Genomic DNA, 14927 nt, shown 5'->3' with positions numbered 1-14927 from the left:
TCCTAGAATCTGCCATCAATGAGGGCAGTAGCCTAACATGTGGTGAACTTGCAAGACAGTTTGAAGTTTCTGATGAAACAATTAGACTTCATCTGCACCGCTTAGGTAAGTCGTACAGGCTAAGCAAGTGGGTCCGCACGAGCTGTCGGATATTCACAAGAACCAACGAGTGGCAGTCTTATGTCGTTGCTTTCTCGGCACTGTAGAGTACCCATACTCAATCGAGTGCTTACCAGTGATGAAAAGTATTGATTCTGTATGACACTCCCAAGCGTTTCAATCATTGGTTGTCATCAAAGGACACTGCTTCTTAAACTGCAAGGCTACCTATGCACACACGTTAGATCATGCTTTGTTGTATACATAGCAATTGGAACGTGTGCAACAAGCATTACAACTGAAAGAGCCATCACTGGTGAATCGAAAGGGAGTAGTCTTCCTGCTTGAAAACGCGCGTCTACATGTGGCACGGGTGGCTATTAGGGTGGGCTGAAAAAAGAAAATTTTCGAGTAGCAACTTATCATACCAAAAAAAATGTGTATTGTCATCCTAAACATAAGAAATATAGTAAAAAAATAATAATATTTATGTTTTCAGTTCGCGCATTGGCCGCAAAGTTTGAAAAGAAAAAGGTAAAAAATGGTCACAATTTTCAAAAATTTAAAAACAAATTTGAATGTTAAATTTTTTGTTCTAATACCTTTTAAATGCTTTCTTTTAAAAGTCTTTTCATATATCTTTGAAAATATTTACATACATTTGTACTTTTTAGTTCGTGCATAAGTCGCAAATTTACGTGAAATTAAGCAAAAATCAACATTTTTAGCTTATTTTGCAAATTGCAGTGTTTTTTCTTTTAGATCCCAGGTATATTTTTTTTACAATAAATGTGCACTATAATGCCCTTTCCTGGAAATATAATCATGTTCTAATTTATTAATAACCCAGAACCCACCCTAAGTATGTGGTCGAACTTTGTGTTCCACCTTGCAATTCCCAAGAAGAGTAGTTATTTACAGGACTTATATACTTGTAAAGTAACTTATATTCACAATAACTATATTGTTTAAACAAACTTCAACGTTTGGATAAAGGTTTGAAATTGGACTAATGATTCAGTTTACTCACTTTACTGAATTATGAGCAAAGCTTCAACTGTTACTGTAAAATTAAATATTATTAATTTAGGAAGAACTCAATTGGAATAAATCGAAGCATTAAAACTGACTTGAAAAGCGAGCAAAAGTATATTTGAGGGACATTGTAAATGAAATACAGAAAAGAAAATGTTACATTGATCTCGCTCTCCTAAAACCAAGACCTTACAGTCATTAGCATTCGTTATCGTGTGTTGACGGAGTACTGGGGTTGTATATTTTGAACTAGTAATGGAATGAAGACACTTGTAAATTATATCTTTAAGAATTTTGCTTCTATGGTTCGATAAAATTAAAAGTTAAAGAAAAGGACAAACTTCCGTGGACCTGTACATTTATTTAAAGTTACAAAATCTACAAGTCAGATGTCTGATTTTATTTTAAGCATCGTGGATCTGGTTATTCGAAAAAAGAAATGCTTACTTTGCAATTTTTGAGACATTGTTATTGGTCATGGCAGTGGACCAGAGGAGGAATAGAAAGGAATTGGATTACACCAGAATGTACAGTACAACACAAAAGATTACCCATCAAGAAACACTTCTACACCTATAAGAGAATTTCTTTCACCAATATTAAAATTTGAAGCTTTATAACAGTTAATTTATTGACCAACGTGTTTACTTACCTCCACTTCAGCGATGAGGTAGAAAACAAGAATATTTTATCATTTCTAGAAATTATATATTTGTTTAGGCATGCATTCTTAAAATTCCCATATCACATTTGGGCAGTTGAAAGGATTGTGGAACTGGACAGTGAATCTGCAAAAATTCATTTAAGGTACCCAGCCAAAAATTGACTGCAGTTAAACTGCAAAAAAACTGGTGGTATTTGGAACCGAGCAACTGCAGTTCAACAAAGCATTAATCTACAGTTCAACTGCAATACGGAGGTTCAAAAAGACTGAACTTTTTGAAGTGCAGTTTTTCGGTTCCAAATACCACCAGAATTTTAAAATAAAAAAACAGCAGTATTTTTGCAGTCTAACTGAAATTTTCTGAACTGCAGTTTTTCAGTTCCAAATAACACCAGAATTTAAAAATATATATCTGCAGATTAACTGCAGTTCAATTGCAGTTCATTTTCTGCTGTTCTCTGGTTCCAAATACCACCAGAATTTCATAAAATGAAAACTGCAGTTTTTCTTGAGTTTTAAAAAAAGACTGAAAAAACGTTACCCACCAAATTAAAAATATTTGTGAACAATTAATAACAAATAGGATTAATGCGATAGAAATCCCAAACTACTTCAAAATTAAAGCTTAGACAATTCTTTAATAGAAATGCCTAAATTGACTACAGATAGATGTGCCTAGTGCGTTTTATAAAACATTTAATTAAAACTTGGAACTCTTCCTCCGAAATACAAATTAAGATTTTATTAATTTGGAGGATATTAAAATTGAAATTTTCCAGCCTAATTTTGCACGAAAATACATTGCTATGATTATGAAAGCAGTACAAAAACTTTCGAGACACAATAACAAATAGAACTGTTTGTAAGAATAAAAAAATCATGAAATTTGTCGAAATCGACCACGTGGTGCGAAGTAATTAAGTTAATTAGACTGGTTAATATTGAGATATCATAACACAATTTTTTTCATGGCTAGATATTGATAACATGAATATTCGCTCAAAGTTTTAAGTCAATCGGTGAAAAAATAAAAATTACAAAAATTAAAAACTTCCAATAAGGTATTAAATTTTCAAGCTAACCCTAATCTGCTATGCACTAATTAAATAAAAGTTAATTGCACAAATAATAACAGGTGAATTTTCAAGTGTCTTACCTTTTTGTAAACCGGAGTCATATTTCAGTCCTTTCGCATGGGATTTTGAACGATGAAACTTAAAATTGCACAAATAAATTGATTTCGAAGCGGAGCAAAAAAACAGCGCGCTTTCAGGGCTAAAGTGGTTACCTTCCTTCGTAGTTCTTTGCTGGGGAACCCCGCGGCGCGGCTAGTAGTTCGGCCCCGACCACGGTGTTCCGGTGCGTTTGTACTTAGGTTCCGGGACATTGTTTCAAGTGATATGTGTTCTTATTTAATTTTAAATTCCTTATTTTTTTTTTATAAGAGACTAATTTGACATTGTTTAAATCCGAATCCCTCTTGAAATTGGTATTTTTGAAAACCATATTTTCACCTACATTATTCAAAAGCTAATAAATATGGCATAACTTTACAAGTGTCAATGATAAAAGTAATATATTTATGTTTTCAGCCAGACATGCACATTTATTTTATCCTCAATAATTTAGCTTTAATGAATTTCATTAGGTGCGGCGTGTGATCAAGGAACATGAAAGAGATCAAATATCTCAAACGTCACAACAGCTCACATAAGGTCCACTCGTCATATAAAGCAATCGACCGTATGACTCGCTATCTATGAATCATCCCGTGCATAAAAAGAGCTAAGGTCACGCTACGGCAAAAATTAGTTTATAAGTGAAATCAATCATGATTTCTCAAAAATTTATAAATAAATAATAAGAATGTATAAATAAATAATTAGAATATATAAATAAATAAATAAATAGTAAAAATATGTGACCAAATAAATACAATAGAAAATAGATAAAAAACAAAGATTAAAAGTTTCAATGTTATCATTCTTTTTTTTTTGAATGAAATTTACTTAATAGTACTTTTTTAAGGAGTCATACAGTCAGACCTCGTTTTACAACAGCCGAATTTCACGACATTCCAGATATCACGTTAATTACTTAAAATGACGAATACATAACATATCATTTCAATGCTAAGTCGAGCCGGATTAAACAGCAATGTTTTATTATGAAACTCCAGCTAGCACGACACTTAGGGCTGCTTAGACAAGATCTAATTTTTCTTCACAATTGAAATCTTTTCAGTAAAACGATAAAAACATCTGGAAAAGTTGATTGCAGGAATTTCTGAGAAGCGATAAGAGACCTGTGTTAGTATAGCCTATGCCTGTAGAATGGCGGGGCGGGTACGTAAGTTCTGCACGTGACGTATTTTAACGTTTGACATGAGGGACAATAGATAGGAATACAAAGCACGTGAGTTTTAAAAAATGGACTAAGGAAGTAGTAATCATTGCAAGCTTCTCTCATGGGAAAAGGAGAACATTCTTGAGATCCATATTAGATTTACAAGAAATACACAAAACCTTTTAACTATAGCAAAAAAAAAAAAAAAAAAAAAAAAAATAGACAACGTTCTTCTAAGTTCGAAAGGTGGGGATTAGCTTTTAGAATATCTTCACTTAAAAATCAACTTTGTAAAAAGTACGATTGTTTGAATTGTTATTCAAAAAGTTAAAAAAAAGTTTTACGGGGAAATAAAATGGAGGTTTTTTTTTTATTATTTTACAAATTTAAGCTTGTCCTTAAATAATTCAAAATTATGTTAGTTGAATTTGATCAATAATACCAAATTATTAATTAGTTTAATCAATATGTAAATTCATTAAAATATTGTTTAGGCGTCAGTATGCCTATCTGTCATAGTCTTGGTTGGGGCTGAAGTTCAGTATTCATGTAAATGGATAAATACATTACTTGCATACATACAATTTTTGGAATTTCGAAAGGTGGTTGCTTTGTAACACGTAACTCAAAGGAATAAATAATTAAAATTACAACTTATTTTTTCAGTTAAAAAATGAAACAATGTTACAAAAAGGAAAAAATTAAAAACACCGAAGCAATATAGCATATAGTCGAGAAAAATATAACTTTTTTTTTACTTTCAAAAAAGTGTAGTTTTTATGAAGTTGCGTTTGAAACTTTAAAAAAGTCACCAAATAGTTGGTCCAGTTTGCTTCGATAGTAAAAATCTGCAAAATAACTGCAATTGCAAAAAAAGATAAAATAAAAGCATTTTGCATTCACCAAAACAACTGCAGTATTTTTCAAATATACGCGAAAATTTCTTTTCATCTGCAGTTTTTTTGAAGTCGTTTTTTAGCTGGGTATTAAGACGCAAGAGATGGATTTATATGAAGAACTTTGTTTTCGCCAACGTCAATGTCAAAACTGAGTCGTGGGTCTAGCTTCAGACATTGATCGAAACGTAGAAACTTGTTTAAAATGAAATAGTTATTGTGAATGCAAGTTACTTTAGAAATACAGTCGATTCTCGATAGCTTAAAGTCCCAAGGGACCAGATAAAGTGCCCGAGTTATTGGTAGTTCGAGTTATGGGAAGTTTCCGCAACAGTCTCAAGTATTTGAGGAAGAAGGAAAACTTCGAGATAAAGGAATATCCGAGTTATCGAGATTCGACTTTATATCAGTTTTGTAAATAACTACTCTTTTTGGCAATTGCAGTGTGGAACACTAAGTGCAAACACCTACTTGTGGTGGATTCTGGGCTGTCAATGCAGGAAAATATTATTATATTTCCAGCAAAAAGCTGTGTATAAGTAGAGTAAGTCCCGCGTTCTTGCTCCGTCTGATAAATTGCCCCAGTAACTGTATTTCACGATTGTAACAAAAGATTGCGCCTGTATCAACTTTTTCAAGGGGATTTGTGTAAAAAGAAGCTACACGCATATACTAAAGCCATTTTCAGCGATTTTTCAAAGGTCATTACAGCTTCAGAGCAAAGTGAAAGGTAAAAGTGACTTTTTTTTAACGTTTGATCTAAAATTTTACTTTTAAGAACTTTTGTTTAATTAACTAGCGTTCAAATATTATGTTCAATTATCCGTTTATACAGTAAAAGAGTATCATAAAGAAGGTTGTTACTATTAATTGCAGCCATATTGGCTTGCTGTTTGAACAAAAGGTGGTGGGGCAATTAACCTTGCCACAAAGGTAATGTGCCCCACCTGAATGAAGACCTGAATGACGTCGACTGTAAATTGGATAAAATGTATAGACTGCTTAGGATGGTTGCATGAAACGTGCACAATGTATAATCAGAGATATAATGGCTGTGGCAAGATTGAAAATCAAAAGTTATTAAAAACCACAAGTAATGTGCTTATTATGTAAAATATTTTAACCTATATTTGCAGTTTAGAATTAAATTGATTTTGATTTTTCATTTAGTTGCCCACATTATAATTTGTATTTATTTCAACTAGTTTAGTCAATTAATACACTTTCTTACTAATAGCAACAAGTTTTGCAATACTGGTCAAGTGGGGCATTTTAGCTGGTGTAGTGGGGCGAATTCCGTATTCACCTGACCTTGCGCCAGCAGATTAACATCTTTTCATTCCAGGACATTCATCTTAGGGGGAAATCCTTCACGAATAAAGTTGACCTGCGGAAAGCAACCATGGACTTTTTTGCATCCAATACCCTCGAATTTTACCACAAGGGGATTCTGCAGCTAGAGAAACGTTGCCAGAATGTCTCAATGACGATGGAGATTACTTCAAGGTCTAACAATAGAACTACTATGCTTTGTGTAAGCCATTTTTTTCTCATCATCAAAACGGCAATAACGTTATTGGTTACCTTATATTTATAATTTAAAAATTTATTATGATGTATGCTGCGCAATGAGTTTTTATTCTAATATATTTTAAAATACAGTTGCTTCGTTTTCGGTATTCATCTATGGTTAAACTCTTCTTCCAGGTTTTTATAATCCACAATACAAAAGCAGCTTCTAACAACTTTTGAGTAAATAGTCCCATTCAATTTTATTTATTTATTTTTTTTGGTTCGAAAGCTCTTAACGAGGACATCTCATTCCTTTATATCACGTTTTGATTTGAACAATGTTTCGTTCAATTTTGAACAGCGCAAAAAAACTTAACATTAGGGGCCTACGGGGAAATTCAAGGCTATCCCGCACTTAGAGGCGAATTTGCTTCAAAACACTCTGTAATAAAAAGCTTTTGATGAAGAACATGTATAGAAAATATCTTTTTGATTTGAACAACCTTCCGTCCAATTTTGAACAATTCAAATCCCTTAACATTAGCATTTACAGGAAAACTGGAGGTCAATATAGATTCCGAACTTAAAGGCGGATTTACTTCGACGATCTTTTGTCGGAAAAAGTTCTTGACGAACAACGCCCGACTCCGACTCCGAGAGTTTTAGGGTACCTGACTACGGCTTTGGTCTCCTGTTCCAAAAAATTAGTCGAACTCTGACTCCACGACATCGACTCTGACTTCGTGGCTTTGGCAAAAATTTATACACGGGCGAAAAATGACTGACTCCGACTCCTTCATCCCTAAATAAGTCCGACTCTGGTTCTGCAAACATTGGCAGAGTTGGGCATTTAAGAAAAAATTGCTGATTCCAACTCCGAGTCTTAGACTGAGAAACCTTAGTAGGCTCCCGAATCTGACTCTTTTGTCCCAAGATGAGATTGATTCCGACTCCGACTCCGCAGCCATGGTTTTTACTGGGAAATAATTATTTCTAATATGATTTATTTTTATTTTCACTCTTAAGTTTTAATTTATCTATTCAGTTTTCGGCGGATAAACCCGGAGTCCTTTATTTTCTGCATTAATATGTGCGAATACTCTTTTTTTTTTTTTTTTTTTTTTGACAGTGAAAATTACTTTTTCAAGTTGACATTTTATTGTTTTTATTCATTTTGGAAAGTGCATTAATTCATTTAAAAATTATTTTTAGCAACATTGGGGAAAGCAAACGATTTTTTTTATATGATGTATTTATTTTAATGAACTTATTGATTTTTTTTTTTTTTTAACTTAGTGAAGCGGTTAAATAATTTTTTTTCGATGGAAAAATTGTATTCTGCTTTGTTTAAAAGGTGCTGCTGTTTTATTTGCTCGTTTATTCATTTATTTATTTTTTTACGCATCTAATTCTTTAGATAAGTAAGGCATATTTTATTCGTAGCTTAAAATATTTAAAAAATATGTTTCAAACAATTTGCGATTTCTGTTAAGCCTTGCAAAAAGTTTATACAAATTTATGTTTGAGTCACGTGCGTCGGCATCTCTGTTGTCAAGACAACAATAGCTTTGATTTAAATTGCTTGTTCGGATGATTGGGAGAGCAGAGTTTGCAATGTAGAAAGAGCAAATAAAATTATTATCCTGTTAACCTTATAATCTATGGTGTTAGTCTTTTGCAAGTATTCTGCAGGTATTTAGTATAATTTTCAATAAGGCATGAGAATGCAACAATTTCAGCTATTTTGAGACTTTTAATCAGATATTAGAAAGTAGATATTGTTATACGAGAAAGTAGACTCGTTTAGTTCTAAACGAACCTTCTTGTTCTGTATGTTTTCTGAGTTACTGCTTAGGCTTTATCATGCATTTTCTGTAAAATTTCTTAAAAGGGAGCAATTCCAATTTTCATTCTTTAAAGGTTATAATGGTTGTTAACGTACCATATGTATATCTATATAAATACACTCACATTCTAAGTATTTCAAGTAGTTTTGAATAATTTTGATATGCATTCGACAATCGAGTAGGTAAGAGTAATTTTTAAACCCAAAACAAACACTTTTTACATAATCAACTCAAATGGTAAGAGAACATCTTCTGTTTTAGGGAAAATGTGGTACTAGTAGCTCTGGTGGGTACTGCTATACAGCATGATTTTAAAAACAAATTAATGGAAGTCTTCCTAGGATGAAAACTTTGATAGCACTCGACATTAAAAAAAAAATCCATTTACGTCCCTTTTCTTCTCACTGTCTCAATTGTGTAAAGATAAGTTTATGGAAGTAAATATTATTTTACTAGTGTTATCTAGAGGGTGTTTTAACTGAGGCTTTGATATCGAATCAGAACAGTAAAAAACCTCCTTAGTATACTATGCTATTCAAGTGAGTACAAGAACTATAATAGACCTCTTCAAACAAATAATACTTATGAGTGAACTTCATATGATTAAATGACTCAGCTTGATCGCCAGTATTTTACACTAAGTGTAAGGAAATAAGGAAATACACATCCTCTTCATCCTTTAAGAACCATATGAATTTCAGTAGAGTAAGAGATTATTTTATACATAAAACTAGTTAATAATGGCACAAATGACATATGTGAGTAGGTTTCTAAAAATTTTCTAAGTAGATTTTGTGTAAATTTACGGGAAACTCGTGTTTAGTTCTGCTGTTAGACACGCAAATACACTGTTTTTTGAAATTTAATTAGCTTATAATTCAACCAAGAAATATTTGATAACCTAATGACATCACCTGCATTTAATCTTGATTTTTAAAGTAGTCTTAAATACAAGTAAAAGTATGACAGCATGGAGGCATATTTGAAAATGTGTTAAAAGTATTAGCGATATTCTAAAATTAGACTTAGTGTTTTTAAACAATATTTATTTTTTGTTGCTAAGATTATGTTTCTGAAGAATTAATATATGAAAAAAGGCGTTTACGAACTGTTTCTAAATTAACACTTTATAAAATAAATTTTAAACATACGGGGCAAATCCGACACAAGTTCCTTAAACGTCAAAACACACAACATTACAGTAAATTTTAAAACATATTTCTTATTTTTTAGTTTATCCTCTCATTACGAGAAAGTTATATGAGTATTACTCAGTAAAATAAATTACAAAATGCGAGATTTAACATTTACTGGTCATTTATCAACAAAAGGATTTTGTTAAAGAGAATACTTTGTTGTTTTCTCTCGGCAGTGCTCATCAGAACAAACAAGAACAGAGTTTACTGTTTTTAGCTTTGCTGCCCCTTAAGATATTCTCTGCTCATTAATTTTCATCAGGAGGAATTTTAAAAGAACATGCTTTCTAAGAAATATTTTAAGCCCTTTTCGTCTGACCAAAGAAGTAAACATGTAGCCAGAAGAAAATGTTTTAGATTAATGTTTTAAAGATCTCCTCCAAAGAACAATATAGTGTGTATAAACTGCAGTTCTGGATCTTTCGATTATTAAATATTTACTTTATTGAAGTTTGTATTAGGTGAAAGTATTACGAGAACAAAAAAAAAAAAAAAAAAAAAAAACACCAATAAAGTAAATAGGAAACAATTTAGCGATGTATTGAGAGTAACTGTAACGCTTCTACTTTTTCTTTCACTAAGAATTCTATTCAGAAAATACTTTTCGATCCTTAGGGAGTTTAACAGCGTGTCGTATTTTCTATTGCTATTTGAGCTTCACAACCTTTAACAAGAAACTTTATTCTAGTTATTTTTGTAAAAGAAAATTAAAAGTAGTGGCATAGATATTTTAATTCGTAGTATCTAGCAGTGGAATACTGAACCATTTACATTCCAGGTTAACTAAGGTAAATTTCAACTTCGGATTTTTGGGCAAGAAAAAAAAAAAGTTTTATTTTTTTAAAAAAATCAATTTTTTTTTGGGGGGGGGGGGGATTACAGAAATGAAATCCACTTAAAATGCATCTAAAAACGAAGTACTATTTAAATACAACGCTTTGATTTCTAGGTGAGCCTGTGCTAGTTTTAAAAGTTTGAAAGTATGCTAAATTGCTACAGAAATGATTAAAGTTAAAAATATCACTAGCAAAAGAGGATACTTGAGTTTTTAATGTGCATGAAAGAGAGTTCCGATGAAACTGCGTCGGAAGAAAAATAAGAAGAAAATAGGTTTTTTTAATAAGTTTTATTGCTTTTCGCCAAAAAAAAAGTCAAAACCATTCTGTTTTAGAAAGGTCATTTCCGAAATTAGCCTATTTAAGAAGAATAATAATAATCATAATAATAACATATAAACATACAATAAAATACATCTACGTCGTGTGCGTTATTTCAATAGTTTTAACACTTGGCACACCTTTAACATACACATGGTACGTAACTTAGACCGACTTCAAAACTTTCAAAACAGAAAACTAGTATTTTCCAAAGTGCCATGTCAGCTGCAAGGATTGTTTAGTGCAATAAGTGCTGCTAAATTCTACTATACATTTAATGGCAAGAAGATTTTATACAATCCTTTAGCATAAAACTCAGTCTAGGGTATGTTTGACTTCTTGTATGACATGGAAGAATTGCTCTTCCCAATTTATATATTAAATTGAAAATGCGGATAAATATCGCCCATCAGTGACAGGAAGCTGCCATGTCACAAAAAGTACTTCATCTGCATTTTTAAGACGATAACTTTTTGGTTGCAAGTCAAGTATATTGCTAGTCTAAAGAGTCGTCAGAGTAGAAAAACTGAATTTTTAATCTTTTTTTTTCAACTCACATTTTTGTGGCCTATTTTATTGTTATCCAACAAGTTTTTTTAATGCAGGTTGTTTGAATGAAAAACTTTTTTTTTTAAACTAAATACATCATTTGTCATCATTTTGGAGCTTACGGGTTCAATTCATTGACTGAGATTCATCATATCATAATCTGTACTGTTTGACCGCGGATTGTATGTAATTTGGCAATCTGCCAAGCAAAGACTATTTCATCTGATTGAATCTAGCAGAGGAGAAGGGAAAATAACGATGAGATTTTGACGCACGCGTTTTATAATGTCATTAGTGCCTTATTTATTTATTGCATTCTCTAAAATAAAATAAGGGAAAACAAAAATAGGTACCATGGAAACAACAAAAAGAAAAGAAAATATTTTCATTTCGTTCAAGAACGTAAAAGCAAAATGGTAAGCTCAAAACTTTGTTGTGAATAAATAATTCAATTTATTTTTGCCCTAAGAATATAGTTCGAATATAATTTAGATTAAAAAAATGTTGCTGGGAGCAAGTTTTCATTTTTACCAAACTAAGTCTAAATAATAGAGAGGCAAAAGTGCACATCTGTGACAAACCAACTAACACCCCTATAAGCTAATAGTTAGGTCCATTTCCATCTATAAACCGGATATTAGACTTTCCATGTAATCGATGGTCAGACAGTATGAACGAATAGTCTTAGGTGCTCACGTGATCGTGTTATTTATCATTATTTATTTTCTCAAATATCGTCTTTCGTTTAAAGTAAAAAATAAGCTTTATGCAATCTTCGTCACGTTCTTATAACAATCACTATCGCAATGTATTTATCTGATTACTATTCTCTCAAACTAATGTTTCTAAGTTTATGTCACGCGTTTTTCTTACTGGTTATTTGCTCTCTGTTTACTTTATTAGTGACAGTTTAAAACCATTAAAGGAAAAACCTTTTTCGCTAATGATTTCCACATTTTCAAGCATTGGCTTAAGTTTACTACAATTTGAGATTCCTCATATATATAATAGGCAATTCACTGATCGAGTAACGCTTCTGATGTCACCAGGAAGGAAACTCGCTTACTAGCGTTATAATTTGATAATATTTTTTTGGAATGTTTGATATGCAGGCAAAAGCTTTATTTTGGCAAGGCTGAACTGGATACGTTAACTTAACTGATTCGCTGCTAAAACTGTAATTTAAGAAGAATGAAGAAATGAAAAAGTGGCTAACAATAAACGCTATTTACTGGAGCTTAGGGTTAATCCATTGGAGTGAGGATCAAAATTTCAACCATCAAAATATCACCAAACAGGCAATTGTTCCGTTTAAATGTAGAAGCAATTTTCACCCGTCATACTTTTACGGTCGATTTTCACGTGTATTAATAATAAATGCCTGTATTAAGATTGCATTTTTAATACACATTTCACAATTAAATTCGTATATTAAATTTAAGTGCAATTTCTTTATCAATATTATTATTTTTTACTTTCATGCTATTATGAACGTTTTTGTGCCCATTCAAAGTGCGTCTAATGAAAGTTTTAGAGCTTTATTGTTAAACCTTTTTAAGTGCTTTAGACATTAATTTGTTACTTGGAATTTAATAATTTAATAGCGGTTATAATGAAAATTTGCAAGAAAAAAAAAACATTTCATTAAACCTTTTTATAAAATAAAACGTAATGTGTGGACAGCTTTAAAGGTATGTCATCCTTATTTAATTAGAAAAATACTTCCTGCGTAGATGTTTAATTAAAAAAGTAATAATAGTTTCTCTGTGCAAATTCCAATTCTTGTTCCTAACGAAATTAAGAGAAATAATTTATTTTCGGACATTCGGTTGATTAAAAAGAGCGTTTCGTGGCTTCGATGATTAAGTTTCTAAAAATACATTTTAAAAACACCCTTCCTGCAACATATTTTTATAACTGGAAGAAAGTGAAGCGCAGGAGAGGTTGTTATATAATTTGCAAAAAAAATATCAGTCTTTACTTCTGAAAACAATCGTAACTTGCATTTTTCATTGTATAAGCATTATCGTCGGGTAATACAATTTGTCGGAATGAAGAGAAAGTGAAAAGAAGTTTTAAGCCAAGATATTAGACAGCAACAAATTATGCGATTCCAACTATTTATGAAAAGCAAGAGTAGTATTCGAGCTTATATTATATTTGCCATTGATAGACGGTGTATATTTTTAGCTGAAAATTCTTAGTTTAAAACAAGTTTGAAAACTTCGATTTTTAACCATCCTCCTCCCCCCCAAAAAATAATTATACTTTCGGAGATAATTACATGTTTTTCAATTTTTGCAATGATCAGAGGGAATTTATGGTAAAGAACTGAAATAATGTGAAAATTTGGCCATGTAAACGATGGTGATCCTAAGCATTAAAATCCCCCACAGCATTAAAAGTTTTACAGCAATAGTACATAAATATTAGAGAAACTTGAAAATAGTAATGGCAGTCACTTATTACCGGTAATTAACCAATATTTCAATGATTAATATTTGCAATTCATATCGCAAATCCTTGAAGTACTATACATAATGGATAAATAATCTAAAAGTACCTTTTTAAACCCCGACACACAAAGGAAGGGGGCTATAAGTTTGACGTGCCTGTGTATCTGTCTGTGGCACTCTAGCGCCTAAACAGATGGAGCGATTTTGAAAAATAATGTTCAAAAAGAGATCGAGAGTGTTGTTCGCTAGGGTGCGTCTTCAGAGAACATTAATTAACGAATGTATTAACTAAAAACCTCGAAAAGGTTTTTCGTGATTTTTGCACCGAAAATATATTTTAAAATTCTGAAATTTACTCCCAAAAAAGAGGTTTCTTTTTTGAGCAATCACGATTGCTTACTGTTCTCATTTGACTGTTTTGAATTCCTATGATTTTATTTTCCCACTACCTCCTTCTGCCAGCACCACCGTCCTCTTGCGAAAACCGTCTTCAGGTTGCGTCCATATTCTACACACACACGCATACATACATATACACACACTCATGCCTGCGCACAGACACAATCACACATGCCTACACACACACACACACACACACACACACGAACGGATACACACACACGCGCGTGCGCACACAGCACTGCATACACAACACGCACACAATTGCATACATACACATACACACACACACGCACCCACACACATTCGCCTACACAAACACGCACACGCATTCATACACACACGCGCTCGTGATTGCGAAAAACATAATTTGAATTCAAGATGCCAAAAATTAAAATTAATATATATATATATATATATATATATATATATATATATATATATATATATATATATATATATATATATATATATATATATATATATATATATATATATATATATATATATATATATATATATATATATATATATATATATATATATATATATATATATATATATATATATATATTGCGTCGGATAGAATGTGTTTGAAACTTCCATGTTATATAGAATTCGAATTATAATGCTTTTTAAAGTAGATTTTAAATACGGCTAATACTTGATTCAGCGATTAGCAACCGAATACATTGTTGGCCAACAAGGAAATTAAAAGCAATGGTCTAAAATTTTTATCCCTTGCCAGTTTATATTTGTTAACAAATAAAA

This window comes from Uloborus diversus, chromosome 5 (genome assembly GCF_026930045.1).
Source record: "Uloborus diversus isolate 005 chromosome 5, Udiv.v.3.1, whole genome shotgun sequence".
Taxonomy (NCBI): Eukaryota; Metazoa; Arthropoda; class Arachnida; order Araneae; family Uloboridae; genus Uloborus; species Uloborus diversus.
The sequence above is the reverse complement of the archived record's forward strand: the minus strand, read 5'-3'. Positions refer to the sequence as shown.